Genomic DNA, 17,113 nt, shown 5'->3' on the forward strand with positions numbered 1-17,113 from the left:
TTTTTTTCTTCTTAGTTTCCTTTCTTTTTCTCATTGGTTTGTAGGAATTCTTTATATATTCTAGATGTAAGTCCATCATTTGCTTTACGTGTCACAGATATTTTCTCCAATTCTGTGGCTAATCTTTTCATTTTCATTCTCTCTTTCTCCCCTTCACTCTCTCCACATGGCAATATATCATACATTCTATTCTTCACCTTGTCCTTTTAAAACTATCCTGGGAATCTTTCCATTATTGGTACATAAAGAGCTCCCTCCCCCCTTTTTAATAGCTGCATTATGCTGTGTTACACAAATTTTCCATATGAATTTTAACAAACTTGAATTAGGCCCTATTGCAGACATCAGAGCTGTTCCTACTACTTTGCTATTGCAAACAATAATGCAATAAATAATTTGTATATATATTTAGTACCTTTTCCTATAAATGGCATTGTGGGGTCAGAAAATAGGCTTCATTTGTTATTTTGATAGCTAGTATCAAACAGGCTGTCCTCCTGGAATGAAGGCGTATTTCTACATGGTTTTATCTTTGTGGTTTTGTCAGACTTTTATTTTTCAAAAGTGATAGGTAATAAACGGTGCCTCAATATAATTTTTTAAAAGACATCTTCATAGAGGTATGACTGGCATCAAATCAACTGCACATATTTAAAGTGTACAATTTAATACATTTTGACATATGCATACACGTGTGGAATCATCACCACAATCCAGATAATGAAGATACCTATTACCTCCCAAAGTTTCTTCCTACCCCATGGTAATTCCCATCTTTTGCCGCTCTCCAGCCCTTTCCTCCACATGCAACCACTGTTCTCCAGCTGTGACTATAGATCAGTTTGCATTTTGTGATCTGTTTATTCATTCACCTGCTGACGGATATTTAGGTTGTCTCCAGTTTTTGCTATTACAAATAAAGCTGTTGTGACACTTCACATTCAAGTCTTTGTATGGACATAAATTTCCTTTTCTCTATGGTCCTTGAAGAAATATGGCTGGATCATATATGTACTATTTTTTAAGAAATTGCCAAACTGTTTTCCAAAGTAGTTGTCCTATTTTCCATTCTCACAAATCGGTATGAGAGTTAGAATATTTTCACGTGCTTGCCAACATTTGGTATTCCCAGGCTTTTAAATTTTGGCAATCTTATTTTTTTTCCATCATTTTTAGAAACTGAAAGTACAATTTCAAGGGACAGTGAAAAATATGGAGGATACCATCTGCATTTTCTATTTAACTCATAGATTTGGATTTTTGCCCCCCCCCAAATGAATTATATAACTCTAGAGATTAAATGACTTCTCTTGAAAGTCACTTGGATCTTTAAACAATAAACAGATGTTCAGTCCTCAGTGACAGTCCTTTAAGATTTATGAATAATCCCTCCAGGCTTTGAAGAATCTGTGAAGAATAAACAATTACTACTGTCTTACCTTGCCAGGTAATCTTCTGTATATCAAATAGACATTTGTTTTAAAACTGTATCATCCAAAAACACTTATCATATAATCATATCCAGAATCCAGAAATTCATAATAGGTAAATCCATAGAGACAGAAAGCAGATGGGGAAGTGTGAACATGATTACTTAAAGGGCACAGGTTATTCCTCTGAGGTGATGGAATTTTGAAACTAGAGAGAGGTGGTAGATGCCTAACATTGTGATTGCATTAAATGCCACTGAATTGTAAACTTTAAAATGCTTAATGATATGTTATGTGAATTTCACCTTAAAATAAAATTGGAAAAAAAAAACAAAACAAAACAGCTTTGGTTGTATGAGGCAAGAAACCAGGTAATGGAGAGGGTATAAAGAGCCTAACTTTGGATAACTTAAATCTGAAGCAGACGCATATACAGATCTGAATTCCAGAGGAGAGGGGCTAAGAGTGCAAATAAATTCACCTCTCACCCACCATAATATCACAGAATATTTGGGACTGGGGAGGGGGGTGTCGTTCATGAAACAAAGAATAGGAATCCCTGGTATATATCAAGTGTTCCATATTAAATGACTTTTCAGGGATTAAGACTGAGAGCTTCCATGGGGCAGACATTCTTACCGCCATCCTTGGCTCTTCAATGAGATCTAGGATGTGCTTTGGTGGGGTGGAGGGAGGACAATCGCAGAGGCAGGACATGGCTCAGCAGGTTCCTGGAACTTACCATACACCTTCACTGAGTCAGAGAAAGCCAGATCTGAGTCGCTATCAGGCACCAAGGATACTGAATATTTATTGCCCCAAATTTAACATATGCAAATATAAGGAAGGATTTACCAGAAAGAATCAAAGAAACTTCCCCCCAAATTAAATGTTCTTGTGTAACTATAAAGCAATAGAGAGCAACTATTTTTCTCTTGTCTCATTCTCCTTGCTGTCAGATAAAGGACATTGTATTTGATGATTAACGTATTTTTTTTCCTGTAATTTCCCTGTGACAGATGGAACTGTAATGCTGTAAAGCAAACTCAAAGGGCAATTTCTTTTAATTACTTTGGACTAAAGATGAATATGAGTGAGCAGGGACTAAGTTCCAGAAAAACTGCTATCCTCCGTACTCCTAGACTTCATCCTTTATAACTGAGTTTCACTTTCACTCTGAAAAGTTTCAGGGGATCATGCATGTATAGTATAGTATGATTCTTGACCCCATTTTCTGGTGGTGTGTTATTCAGAGAGGTCATTTCTGCTTCCATCCTAAGAAATATACAAGGTCATTCTGCTATGATATCCATGGGCTCCTCCCCATTGCCCAGCCCCATTCTGTTGGGCTGTGTGACCAGTTGTGGCTAATCAACTAATGGCTGAAGTATTTAAGAGCTGGTGTCATACCTTTCCCTTCTCTACCACAGCACTATTGATCAATTTGATCTGATGATTATAAAATACTCTCCCCAATAACAGTATAATACACATTCTTTTAAAATGTGTACTATATATATAATATATATGGTACATTTACCAAAGTAGACCGTGTTCTCCCATGGTAGAACATGTTTAATTGTTCATAAAACAGTTCTCAATAAACTTAAAAGAATTCAAGTTGTAAAAAAGTATGTTTTATGACCATGGTGAAATTATTAGAAACCAATAACAGAAATATAGCTGGAAAATCCCCATGTACTTAGAAACTAAAAAACTCACTACTAAATAACCCTTGCATTAAAGAGGAAATCAAAAGTGAATTAGAGAGTTTTGGGAGAAAATGGAAATGAAAACACAGCATATCAAATTTATGAAATGTAACTGAAGTAGTACTCAGAGAGAAAATTTTAGCATGAAACATCTATGTTAGAAAAGAAGAAAAGCCTCAAATCAATTACTTTAACTTCTACCTCAAGAAACTAGAAAAAGAAGAGGAAATGACAAAGTATGCAGAAGGATAGAAATAAGGAAAATCAGAACAAAAATCACTGAAATACAAAACAGAAAAACAATAGAGAAAATCAATAAAACTACAAGCTGGTTCTTTGAGAAGGTCGATAAAAATTGACAAACCTCTAGCTGACCAGTAAAAAGGAGAAAAGGCACATTGCTGATAACAGGAATGAAAAAGATGGCATCAGTACAGATTCTATAGATCTAAAAGATAATAAAAGAATGTTATGAACAGCTTTATGCCAATAAATTTGACAACTTAGACTAAATGAACAAGTTCCTTGAATGATACAACTATTAAAGATCACCCAAGAAGAAATAGATAACCTGATTAGTCCTAAATCTACTAAAGAAAATGAATTTGTGGTTAAAAACTTTCCCACGAATATAAAAAAAAAAAAAAAAATCAACAACAACAAAAAACCCCTTCAGGTCAGGATTGCTTCACTGGTGAATTCTACCAAACACTGAAGAAAGGGTTGTAGGGGCCAAGAGGTGACTTAGCAACATGTGTGATTTAGTTCGTCCTCTAGAACAGCTATTAAATAACCAGAAACAGTACAGAACAGCTCCTGGGGCCATTTCAGTGACCAGACACACAGCGTACCCCAGTCTGGCCCAGCTGGATCGGCTGCAAGTCCCCAAGAACCGTGAGTTCCCCAAGCTGTGGTGGCTGGTGTCCCTCTCCCACAAGCTGCTTCCCAGAGGGGAAAGGAAAGGGACTTTACCAGCAGCAGGGGCTAAGCCATACCAAATGCCAATTGTGGAATTAATTAACAAATTCTGACAACTAAAAATAGGCCCCCAGCTCAGGTGAACCTGGTCAAAGCGGAGGTTGTTCATTTTTGCCCTGGGGTCGGGGGGCAAGGGGGCAGGGCTGATGGAAAAAGAAAAAGAAAAGAAACAGAGGTTTGTGTGGCTGTGTTTCTACAAAGGCTTGACTGTATTTGGATACAGCAGCAGGATTTCTCAGGCTGCAACTGCCTGCCCCAGGCACAGGCAGAAACAAGCTCGTTTCAGGGCTTGTCTGGAACCTGTGCCTTCCCCAAGGGAGGGGTGAAGCCCAATTTAGGTGGAATCCCTCCCTTAAGGAATTCAGACCCCAGGGCTTGGTAATTTGAAGCCATTAAAACCAGCCTACAACCTCTCCTCTGTCTCCACCATGCCCCCAGGAGGGAGAGTCTGCCAAAGTTAAAGGTACTGCATCATCTTATGCTGCTGGTACCTGCAGGCAGATAAGCACCACATACTGGGCAGGATAAGAAAAACAGAGCCCAGAGACTTCACAGGATAGTCTGTCAATCTGCTGGGTCTCACCCTCAGGGAAAACCGATGCAGGTGACTCTTTCCTCCTGAAAGGAGGCCAGTTGGTCTGAGAAGGTCTGGCTGGGGTCTATAATACCTAAGTAGACTCTCCTAAGGGTGGGGGTGGGGGGAAAGGCATCATACAAGAAGGGCAAGAAACAAGAAAACAAGAACTGAAAAATTCTCCTCTGTTAAACAAAACCTAAGCTAAAGGTCCAGAAAAAGCTGGACTGAATGTCAAAGAACAGATAGACAATGAAGTCATACAGAAAGAAAACCCTAGGTAAAAGAAGTGAAAGCAATCTCCAGAATAAACTAATTAAGGTAATTAAATACCTAGACGCCAAAAAAAATAACAACTCACACTAGGAAAATTGAAGATATGGCCCAGTCAAAGGAATAAACCAACAATTCAAATGAGATACAGGAGCTGAAACAATGAATTCAGAATATACAAACAGACTTGGAAAACCTCATCAAAAACCAAATCAATGAATTGAAGGAGGATATGAAGAAGGCAAGGAATGAACAAAAAGAAGAAATCAAAAGTCTGAAAAAACAAATCACAGAACTTATGGGAATGAAAGGCATAGCAGAAGAGATGAAAAAAAATGGAAACCTACAATGGTAGATTTCGAGAGGCAGAACATAAGATTAGTGAGCTGGTGGATGGAACATTTGAAATGTGACAAGCAAAAGAAAATATAGGGAAAAAAATGGAAAAATATGAGCAAGGGCTCAGGGAATTGAAGGACAACATGAAGCATATGAATATACAAGTTGTGAGTGTCCCAGAAGGAGAAGAAAAGGGAAAAGGAGGAGAAAAACTAATGGAGGAAATTATCAGTGAAAATATCCCAACTCTTATGAAAGACTTAAAATTACAGATCCAAGAAGTGCAGTGTACTTCAAAGAGAAGAGATCCAAATAGACGTACTCCAAAAATCTTACTAATCAGAATGTCAGAGGTCAAAGAGAAAGAGAAGCTCTTGAAAGCAGCAAGAGAAAAGCAATGCATCACATACAAGGGAAGCCCAATAAGACTATGCATAGATTTCTCAGCCGAAACCATGGACGTGAGAAGACAGTGGGATGATATATTTAAATTGTTAAAATAGAAAACTGCCAACCAAGAATTCTATATCCAGCAAAATTGTCTTCAAAAATGAGGGAGAAATTAAAACATTTTCAGACAATAAAATCACTGAGAGAATTTGTGACCAAGAGACCAGCTCTGCAAGAAATACTAAAGGGGATCTTGGGTTTGGTGAGCTCAACCCGGGAGTGCAGAAATAAACCAGCCTGCTTTAAAAAAAAAAAAAAAAGAAAGAGAAATACTAAAGGGAGCACTAGAGACAGATACGAAAAGACAGAAGAGAGAGGGGTGGAGAAGAGTATAGAAAGGAAGACTATGAGTAAAAGTAAAAAGAAGGAAAATTATATATGACATAAAATCCAAGAGGCAAAATGGTAGAAGTACTACCTGTCAGTAATAACACTAAATGTTAATGGATTAAACTCCCCAATCAAAAGACAAAGACTGGCAGAATGGATTAAAAAGCAGGACCCATCTATATGCTGTCTACAGGAAACACATCTTAGACCCAAGGATAAACATAAGTTGAAAGTGAAAGGTTGGGAAAAGATATTTAATGCAAATAATAATCAGAAAAGAGTAGGAGTTGCTATACTAATATCCAACAAATTAGACTTCAAATGTGAAACAGTTAAAAGAGATAAAGAAGGATACTATGTATTAATAAAAGGAACAATTCAGCACGAAGACATAGCAACCATAAATATTTATGCACTGAACCAGAATGCTCTAAAATACATGCAGCAAACACTGAAAATACTGAAAAGAGAAATAGACACATCTACCATAGTAGTTGGAGACTCCAATTCACCACTCTTATCAGTGGACAGAACATCTAGACAGAGGATCAATAAAGAAACAGAGAATTTGAATAATACAATAAATGAGCTAAACTTAACAGACATTTGTAGAACATTACACCCCACAACAGCAGGATACACCTTTTTCTCAAGTGCTCATGAAATCATTCTCAAGGATAGACCATGTGTTGGGTCACAAAACAAGTCTCAATAAATTTAAAAAGATTGAAATCATACAAAACACTTTCTCAGTTCATAAAGGAATGAAGTTGGAAATCAATGATAGGCAGAGTGCCAGAAAATTCACAAATATGTGAGGGCTCAACCACACACTCTTAAACAACCAGTGGGTCAAGGAAGAAATTACAAGAGAAATCAGTAAATATCTTGAGGCAAATGAAAATGAAAACACAACATATCAAAACTTATGGGACACAGTAAAAGCAGTGCTAAGAGGGAAATTTATTGCCCTAAATGCCCATATCAAAAAAGAAGAAAGGGAAAAAATTGAAGAATTAACTGTCTACGTGGAAGAAGTAGAGAAAGAACAGCAAACTAACCCCAAAGCAAGCAAAAGGAAAGAAATAATGAAGATTAGAGCAGAAATAAATGAAATTGAGAACATGAAAACAATTGAGAAAATCAATAAAAGCAGAACCTGGTTCTATGAGAAAATCAATAAGATTGATGGACACTTAGCAAGATTGACAAAAGGAGAAGAGAGAGGATGCAAATAAATAAGATCAGAAATGGAAGAGGAGACATAACCACTGACCCCCCAGAAATAAAGGAAGTAATGACAGGATACTATGAACAACTTTATGCCAATAAATACAACAATGTAGGTGAAATGGACAATTTCCTAGAAAGCCATGAGCAACCAACTTTGACTTGAGAAGAAATAGACGACCTCAACAAACCAATCACAAGTAAAGAGATTGAATCAGTCATTAAGAAGCCTCCCAAAAAGAAAAGTTGTGGACCAGATGGCTTCACATGTGAATTCTACCAAACATTCCAGAAAGAATTAGTAACAATCCTGCTCAAACTCTTCAAAAAAATTGAAGAGGAGGGAAAGCTACCTAACTTATTCTATGAAGCCAACATCACCTCATACCAAAGCCAGACAAAGATGTTACAAAAAAGAAAACTACAGACCAATCTCTCTAATGAATATAGATGCAAAAATCCTCAACAAAATTCTAGCAAATCAAATCCAGTAACACATTAAAAGAATTATACATCATGACCAAGTAGGATTCATCCCAGGTACGCAAGGATGGTTCAACATAAGAAAATCAATTAATATAATACACCATACCAACAAATCAAAGCAGAAAAACCACATGATCATCTCGATTGATGCAGAAAAGGCATTTGACAAAATTCAACAATCTTTCCTGTTGAAAACACTTCAAAGGATGGTAATAGAAGGGAACTTGCTTAAAATGATAAGGGAATATATGAAAAAACCAACAGCTAATATCGTCCTCAATGGGGAAAAACTGAAAACTTTCCCCCTAAGATCAGGAACAAGACAAGGATTTCCACTATCACCACTGTTATTCAGCATTGTGTTGGAAGTTCTAGCTAGAGCAATTAGACAAGAAAAAGAAATACAAGGCATCAAAATTGGAAAGGAAGAAGTAAAACTCTCACTGTTTGCAGACGATATGATACTATATGTCGAAAACCCCGAAAAATCCACAGCAAAACTACTAGAGCTAATAAACGAGTACAGCAAAGTGGCAGGTTACAAGATCAACATTCAAAAATCTGTAGTGTTTCTATACACTAGTAATGAACAATCTGAGGAGGAATCAAGAAACGAATTCCATTTACAATTGCAACCAAAAGAATAAAATATTTAGGAATAAATTTAACTAAAGAGACAAAAGACCTATACAAAGAAAAGTACAAGAAATTGTTAAAAGAAATCACAGAAGACCTAAATAGATGGAAGGGCATATTGTGTTCATGGATTGGAAGACTAAATATAGTTAAGATGTCAATTCTACCTAAACTGATTTACAGAGTCAATGCAATATCAATCAAAATCCAACAACTAAACTTTTCAGAAATAGAAAAACCAATAACCAAATTTATCTGGAAGGGTAGGGTGCCTCGAACAGCTAAAAGTATTCTGAAAAAAAAAAATGAAGTTGGAGGTCACACGCTGCCTGACTTTAAGGCATATTATGAAGCTACAGCGGTCAAAACAGCAGAGTACTTGTTAAAGATAGTTATATTGACCAATGGAATCGAATAGAGTGTTCAGATATAGACCTTCTCATCTATGGACAATTGATCTTTGATAAGGCAGTCAAGCCAACTCACCTGGGACAGAAGAGTCTCTTCAATAAATGGTCAATTAAATTTTTACAAAGGAAAGGCAACTTAACGAAGAAAGGTAGTATTTTTCAACAAATAGTCATGGAATAATTGAATATTCATATTCAAAAAAGAGAACTTCAATCATACCTCATACTATATACTTATATTAGCTCAAAATGGACCATAAATCTAAATGTAAAACCTAAAACTATAAATCTTCTAGAGAAAACATAGAAGAAAATCTTTGTGACCTAGAGTTAGACAAAGGTTTGTTAGACAAAATTACAATCCATAAAAGAAAAAAAATTAATAAATTTGACTTCTCCAAAATTAAGAATTGCTCTTCGAAAGTTATTGTTATGATAATGAAGAGCTATGCTACAGTCTAACAGAGTATTTGCAAAATCACAAATCTAATGAAGGATTTATATCCAGAATATATGGAGAACTCTCAAAAATCAATACTAAGACACAAACAACTTAATTAGAGATGGGCAAAATAGACAGACACTTCACTAAACAAGCACATCAAAAAATGCTCAACATTACAAGTCATTAGGGAAATGTGAATTGAAATCACAGGATATCACACACACAGCTATTTGGACGGAGAATGTCCAAAATTTGAGAAACCATCTGTAGCAAATCTTGACAAGAATGCTGAACAACTGGAACTTTCATGCAGTTCTCGTACAACCTCTTTGGAAAACAGCTTGACATTTTCTTTGAAACTTAAATATATAGCCCAGTTAAATATATAACCCACTCCTCAGTGTTTACCCAAATGAGACGGAAGCATATGTCAATATAAAGATTTACATATTTATATTTATACCAGCCTCATTTGTAATAGCCCCAAACTTGAAATAACTAAAATGTTCACTAATATGTGAATGGATAAGGAATTTGTGGTGTATCCATACAATGGGATACTATGCAGCAATAAGAAGGAATGAATTATTGATGCAATATGGATGAATTTCAAAATAATTATGCTGAGTGAAAGAAGCCAACAGGAAAGAACACGTACTGTATGGTTCCATTTTTATCAAATTCTATAAAGTGAAGTCACACCCTTTTACTTCCACTATAATCTATTGGTCATATAGGCCAGCTCTGATTCAGTTATAAAAGGACATGACTATCAGGAGGCAAGCCTCATCAGGAACCATCTTGGAAGTTAGCTATTCCATGCATCAATTTATATCTCATCCTGCATGTTTTTTTTACACTGTGGTATTGACATACCTCCATTAAGAAGTGGGTGTACGTTCCCTCCATTTGAATCTGTGCAGAACTTTGAAATTATCTCAACCAAAAACATGTGGTGGCAGTGATGCTATATGATTTTTAAGTCTGGGGCATGAAAGGAAATATGGCTTCAGTTTCTCTACCTCTCTCTCCCTCCCCCACCCCCACCTGGGACACTTGCCCTTGGAACCCAAACACCATACTACAATGACTCTCAGGACACAAGATGACACATATGAATACCAATGGTACCAATTAGACCCTCAGATGACACCTGCAGCAACTGTTTCTGTGAGTGAATAAGTCTTCTGAGGTGATTCTTCAGACAAGTCTTCAGATGATTCCAGACCACAGCTTTCGAGTATTCCAGCTAATACTCCAGACCTCATGCAGCAGAGATGAGCTGTCTCTGTCTGAATTCCTGACCCACACACACACAAAAAGTGAAAAATAATGACTAATTATGGTTTCAAGCTGCTAAGTTTTGGAGTTATTTGATATGCCATAATGGATAAATAAAACAAGCCCTTAGCTTCTTCCTTTGATACACTAGCACAGACTGGCCAGCTAGACCCAGAAAAGGAAACAAGGATACAAGGTCAAGGGTGGTAATGGCTTTAGTGGAGCAGCAAGAGGTCCCAGAGTGAATGAAGCAGGAAGGTATGAGGGCAAATGCTATTGAGAGTCCAGCCCCAGGATGAACAATGGATTCATCACGGCTACATTTAAGAGGAGCTGTTTCAATAAGGTGGCCCTAGACAGCAGATTTCAGGAAGTCCAGAAGGAATGCAAGGTAGAGAAACAGAGACAATGGGTAAAGAAATCATGATGGAGAAGTTTGGTGAAGAAAGGAAGAAGAGATGTGGTCAGAAGCTGGAGGGGTGGGAGGAAGGAACCACCGGCATTTCAGAAAGGAGCCCTGCTGCCCACGCAACAAGGAGGGTGAGCCAAATGTTGGCCAGCGCTAAGGACATGATAATCCAGCAGCAGGTAATGGTGGTAGACCTTATCAATCTTAGTTGTAAGGACAAATAGGAGTTACCTATTTGCCTCTTCCATCCAAAGGAGAAATACAGTGACTGTAGAGAAACTAACTTTACATTTTCATATGTGAGAAGGAGGAAAGCAAATTTCTCTGTGTCAATAATGTTTATGAGTAGACTAATGCATCCTTGAAGAAGTACTGGGCATTAATCCACTCATTCACAAAACATTCCTTGAGGGCCTGCTTTTTGTATATGTATGTAAATACAATATATTAATGTTAAAATGTGTTGATATGAATAATGTCAATTTCAATAATACCTACTATCTACTGAACACTTATCTTCCAAGTCCTAGAATTGCACTTCACCTAATTGTCACAAAAACCATACGTGATATAAATATTATCATTCCATTTTAGAGATGCAGATACTGAAACTTATAGAGATGATGCAATTTTCTCAACAGCTGGGAGGTGGTAGAGCTAGGACCAAAGCACAGTTACATCTGAGACCAAAACTCTGCTTACAGATGCTACCCAAGAGGGCCTCCCTGCAGTCTGTTAGGACCTTAATTATTAGTTATGGGAGCTTTCAGTTATCAGAGCACAGAGAGAAATTGGAGGTGGGGGAAGGGAGAAGTGAGGAAGTAGGAAGCAAAAGGAAGAATAATGAGTGAGCTGCTTGAGGACAACTGGGATTTAAAATTCTTTCTTGCCTGGATTTTTCCTGATGTTTATGACCTATCTTTAGAAGTCATGGTTTCCTTGTTCATGGTTCATTTATTAAGAACTATCACCCAGTAGGCTGCTGGTCATGCAGCAACTTTCCAAAGAGTTTCATTTATTATTTAGGGGTAAGCTCTATCCACTATTAGACAGAAGTAATTAATTATTGTAAATTCTACCATCATTGCCTGCTGCCCGGTCTTCAAGACCTTAGCATTCCTGCAGAGTTCAAATCTATGACTTCGACCCAGAAAAGGGATACCATCAGCCCATTGGGCAAAGAACATGAAGCCACCACTGAAATCCTCTAACTTAAGGAAAACTCAAGGAAGAAGTTCTATGATGCAAGTGATGTTGCGGTGAGACAGCTGAGGGCTGCTGCAGTGGGGGTGGGGGTGGGGTGCAGTGAAACCTGAAGGTGTTCAGGATGAGGACCTTCTCTGGAGTGGTCTCACCCCTCACCTACCCGACTCACCCTTTGCACTGGGAAGCCCTTGGTATTGTCCTCACATTCACCTGTGTTTGCAGCCTTAAAAAAAAATCTGTCCTTGCATGTTAGGGTCAGGAGTATGGCACAGTCCCCTTGATCTCCACTTCTTTTTTCAGACACCAATTTTATCACTTCCTTTTTTTTTTCACTTTCACATATTTTTTATTCAAGGTTAACACCATATTATAATTTAACTATAGGTTTCATTTTCCGCATTGCTTAAAATTATTAGCGCATAATATTTTTTCATGCAACGGGGATTAATGCTTTGCTATCATTATTTATTTAAATACAATTTCATTGCCATATATCCACATACCATACAATCCATCCGATATATACAATGGCTCACAGTATCATCACATAGTTGTCTTCATAACCACAATCAATTTTAGAACATTTTCATTACTCAAAAAAAGGACACCTCGGTGGCTCAGCAGGCAGAATTCTCCCCTGCCATGCCAGAGACCTGGGTTCGAGTCCTGGAGCCTGCCCATGCCAAAAAAAAAAAAGGACAAAATCCAAAACATCCTATGCCCTGTATTTCTCTATCATTGGATTGGTGTGGTATATTGTTACTGTCAATGAAAAGACATTAAGATATTACTGTTAACTCTAGTCCACAGTTTGCAAAGGTGTTTTTCTTCATATACCAATCTATCATTAATGCCCTGAAATAGCTTCATTCATTTGTTCTAGTTCATGGAAGAAATTTTTTTATATTTGTACTGTTAATCACCAGTAACATATTTATTTGTTAGACAGTCCTATGCTTTGAACTCTGGCTTTCCTTCTGGTGACATATATAACTCAAAACTTCCTGTGGTAGTTAGATTCAGTCATCAACTTGGCCAGGTGAAGGTGCCTAGATCTATTGCTGTGGACATGAGCCAATGACATATGAACCTCATCTGTTGCTGATTACATCTGCAGTCGGCTAGGAGGAATGCCTGCTGCAATGAATGATGTTGGATTTAATTGGTTGGTGCTTAAATGAGAGACTCAATGTAGCACAGCCCAAGCAGCTCGGCATATCTCATCTCAGCACTCGCAGCTCAGCCCAGGCCTTCGGAGATGCAGAAAGAAATCACCCCAGGGAAAGTTGTTGAAACCCAGAGGCCTAGAGAGAAGGCCAGCAGAGATCGCCCTGTGCCTTCCTACGTAAGAAAGAACCTCAGTGGAAAGTTAGCTGCCTTTCCTCTGAAGAACTAATGAAATAAATTCCCTTTTATTAAAAGCCAATCTGTCTCTGGTGTGTTGCATTCGGGCAGCTAGCAAACTAGAGCACTTCCTCTACCCCTACATTCACACACCAGTCAGCATTGTTAATTATACTCACAATAACATAATACCACTTTTATTCATTTTTGCAAATTTAAATTCAACCTAGTTAAAAATTCTGTATATCTTAAGCAGCTGGTCAACATTCTCTAGCTTAATTCTATCTCTTGATAACCTATATTCTGGATTCTGTAGCTATGAGCTTATATATTATAATTCTTTCATGTTAGTGAAATCATTCAATATTTGTCCCTTTGTGTCTCACTTATTTCACTCAACATAACGTCCTCAAGATTCATCCATGTTGTCACATGCCTTAGGACTTCATTCCATCTTACAGCTGAATAATATCGCATGTATATACCACATTTTGTTTATCCATTAATCAGCTGATGGGTACTTGGGTGGCTTCCGTCTTTTGGCAATTGTGAATAATGTCGCTATGAACATTGGTGTGCAGATGTCTGTGTCCCTGCTTTCAGTTCTTCCGGGTATGTGTTCTTCCGTGTGGCAAGATTGCCAGGTGGTAGGGCAACTCTATTTTTAGCTATCTGAAGAACCACTTATCACTTCCTTTTAAGCCACCACCAGCCAGCCCTGTCGCCTGCCATTTGTACTTATTGCCACCACCTCCAAATTTCTTAAGCATCTTGGCCTGTGAATCTTGGACCGTCCCAGTACCTGTCCCCTGCTGCCATCCCAGGCATCCCCAGCGTCCAGATGAGTGACTCATCCAGCATCTGGCCTCACTGTACCTTGACTTCCTTTCTCCTTTAGCAGCCTACTGGGACGGGCCCCTTTGCAGAACCTAAAACTGCAAGGTCTGAAGTTCCTTCCTCCTACAGTGACCTTTTCCACATCCTCCTTCTGCCTAAACCTACTTTACAGGGGCATCTCAACCACTGATTTCGCAATCCCTCCCTATTCTCAAAATGCTTCAGTCCCCTATGGCTTCATACGTTTCTCTGTCCAGCCTGGAACTAAGTTCAATCATTTCTCTGCTCTCACTAGCTTCTTCCTTTCTTCTCATCCCTGATTTTCTTTTCAGAATCCTAGTCAAGCACCAATCTTAGGTAAACACAGGTGCAGATTTCCCAGGTTTTCTCAATAGAGCTGACAAAAAAAATCAAATCAAAATATTATAAAGTCACATGATCAACTTTAGCTGGACCTTAATGCTTGGTGATTCTTCTACTTACCCCTAGTTACTATTTTAAAAAAATTCTTCCCAGCTGTTTGGAATTGTTTTCGTTTGCATCTTCCTTATGCCATCACTCTTCCTCAGTGACTGAGACTTGCATTTCTCTGAGAGGGCTGGGGGACATAAACATCCTCAATTCCTGACTCTCCTAAAACCTCACCACAACCTCGAGCATTCTCTTCAGGGCCTTCACCGAGAAGCATTCTTTCTCTACTATATCTTAAATTCCTCCCAATCCTCCTGGGTCTGCTATAATTTAACTCAAGCTGCCTCATCCTTAAACACAAACAAATAAAACCTCTTTCTCTCTTCCTCCCCTGAATGCACCTTTCCACATTGTTCAGACTTCTATTTAGCACCTATTTCATTTTGACTAGCCGTTAGATTGTAAATTTCTCTAGTGCTGGGATTTTATCAATTTTGTGTATTTTATCTACCTCCCACCGCATTCAGCTGGATGATAGAAATGACATTTATCCTTCTCCATGAAGCTCTGGCCAATGGATGCAGCCCTGATGTAAACAATCAGAAGTTGCTCCAGTGATTCATCTTGACACCTGCACAAGACTGGTGGCCGAGAAGCTTCATGTTTTTGTGGAAATTTTTGCAGGAAACTGCAACGAAGCAGTGCCATTGTAACCTGGAATCATCACAGGATAGGAATGCTGAGGAATGACTTGCTAACAGTTTTCAAATTGCTAAAATTGCCTAAGAGTTTGTGTACGGACTGCTCTTCATCGCCAACCAGAGGGACAAAAAAAAAAAAAAGGAATGAGTCAAATTGCAATAGTATTTGTTGCAGATGTTCACTTCACAAGGGTTGTTGAGGCAGATGAATCTCTGTAGTGGGAATGAGTCACATGAGCATTTAGAAAAGATGAACATTCAAATGCTTCAGAAATGCAGGTGTGTTGAGCTCGAAGGAGATAGAAGAATACAGCAGGGTGTGTGGCGCATTCAAATATGAGAAATGGAAATATCCTGGACAAACAGATCTTTTTATTGTGAGGATAAAAAAATTGAGTAATTAATGAATTCAATGATTGAATAGCTCTTTATCTGAATTCCTATCATGGGCAGGGCACCACTCTGGGCGCTGGGAACACAGCAGAAGTAAAACAGAGCCACTGCCCTATGGTCAGGGAAGGCCTAGCTGAGGAGCGGACATTTCAGAAGAGACCTAAATGAAATGAGGGGTCAAGCATGAGAAGCTGTGGGGCAAGAACATTCCAAAGGAGGGAGAAACTGCATGTGCAAAGGTCCTAGGCAGGGGGTTCTGAGGTGTTTAGGAATAGCAAGGTAACCAGTGAGCAAGGGGCAGAATGAGGAAGAGGAAGAGTGTAGAGATATTGTGAGAGATGGGGCTGCAGGGTCTGTAGGCCAGGCTAAGGGTGTCATGAACAGATGTGAAAATCCCAGTCGCTGCTAAAGGGATTAAAATAGAATTAACTTATTACATTATTTTATAATTAATTAATGTGTTAGTTAGATTCAGTTGTCAACTTGGCCAGGTGAGCATACCTAGTTCTGTTGCTGCGGACACAAGCCAATCGTACGTGAACCTCATCTGTTGCCAATTACATCTGCAGTCAGCTAGGAGGCTTGTCTGCTGCAATGAGTGATGTTTGACTTAATTGACTGGTGCTTAAATGAGAGATTGCAAAGTAGCACAGCTAAGCAGCTTGGCATTCCTCATCTCAGCACTAGCAGCTCAGCCCAGGCCTTTGGAGATGCAGAAAGAAGTTACCCCGGGGAAAGTTGTTGGAACCCAGGGGCCTGGAGAGCAGACCAGCAGAGACCATCTTGTACCTTCCACGTAAGAAAGAACCTCAGTGGAAAGTTAGCTGCCTTTCCTCTGAAGAACCAACAAAATAAATCCTCTTTTATTAAAAGCCAATCCATCTCTGGTGTGTTGCATTCTGGCAGCTAGCAAACTAGAACAATTAACTACCATATAGTCATCTTAAATATCCACTAAAATATAAGACCATTGTCCCACAGTCTCTGTACCCACCTGAAATACCATGTACAGGTTACAGAATTTATCCTTGCAAATTCCAGCAGGGCATGGTAACCTATTATCATCATACAGGAGAAATACTTTGTTATGTATATTAGGTAAATATTTTCTTCTTGAGTTAATGTTTGTCATTTGACTGTCTGTGGTGTTTTTCCCCATACTGAAATGTTCAATTTTTATACTGTCAAATCTCTGTTGTTTTTGTTGTTTCATTTACAGCCCATTTCTTATCTTGCCT

Source organism: Tamandua tetradactyla, chromosome 14 (genome assembly GCF_023851605.1).
Source record: "Tamandua tetradactyla isolate mTamTet1 chromosome 14, mTamTet1.pri, whole genome shotgun sequence".
Classification (NCBI taxonomy): Eukaryota; Metazoa; Chordata; class Mammalia; order Pilosa; family Myrmecophagidae; genus Tamandua; species Tamandua tetradactyla.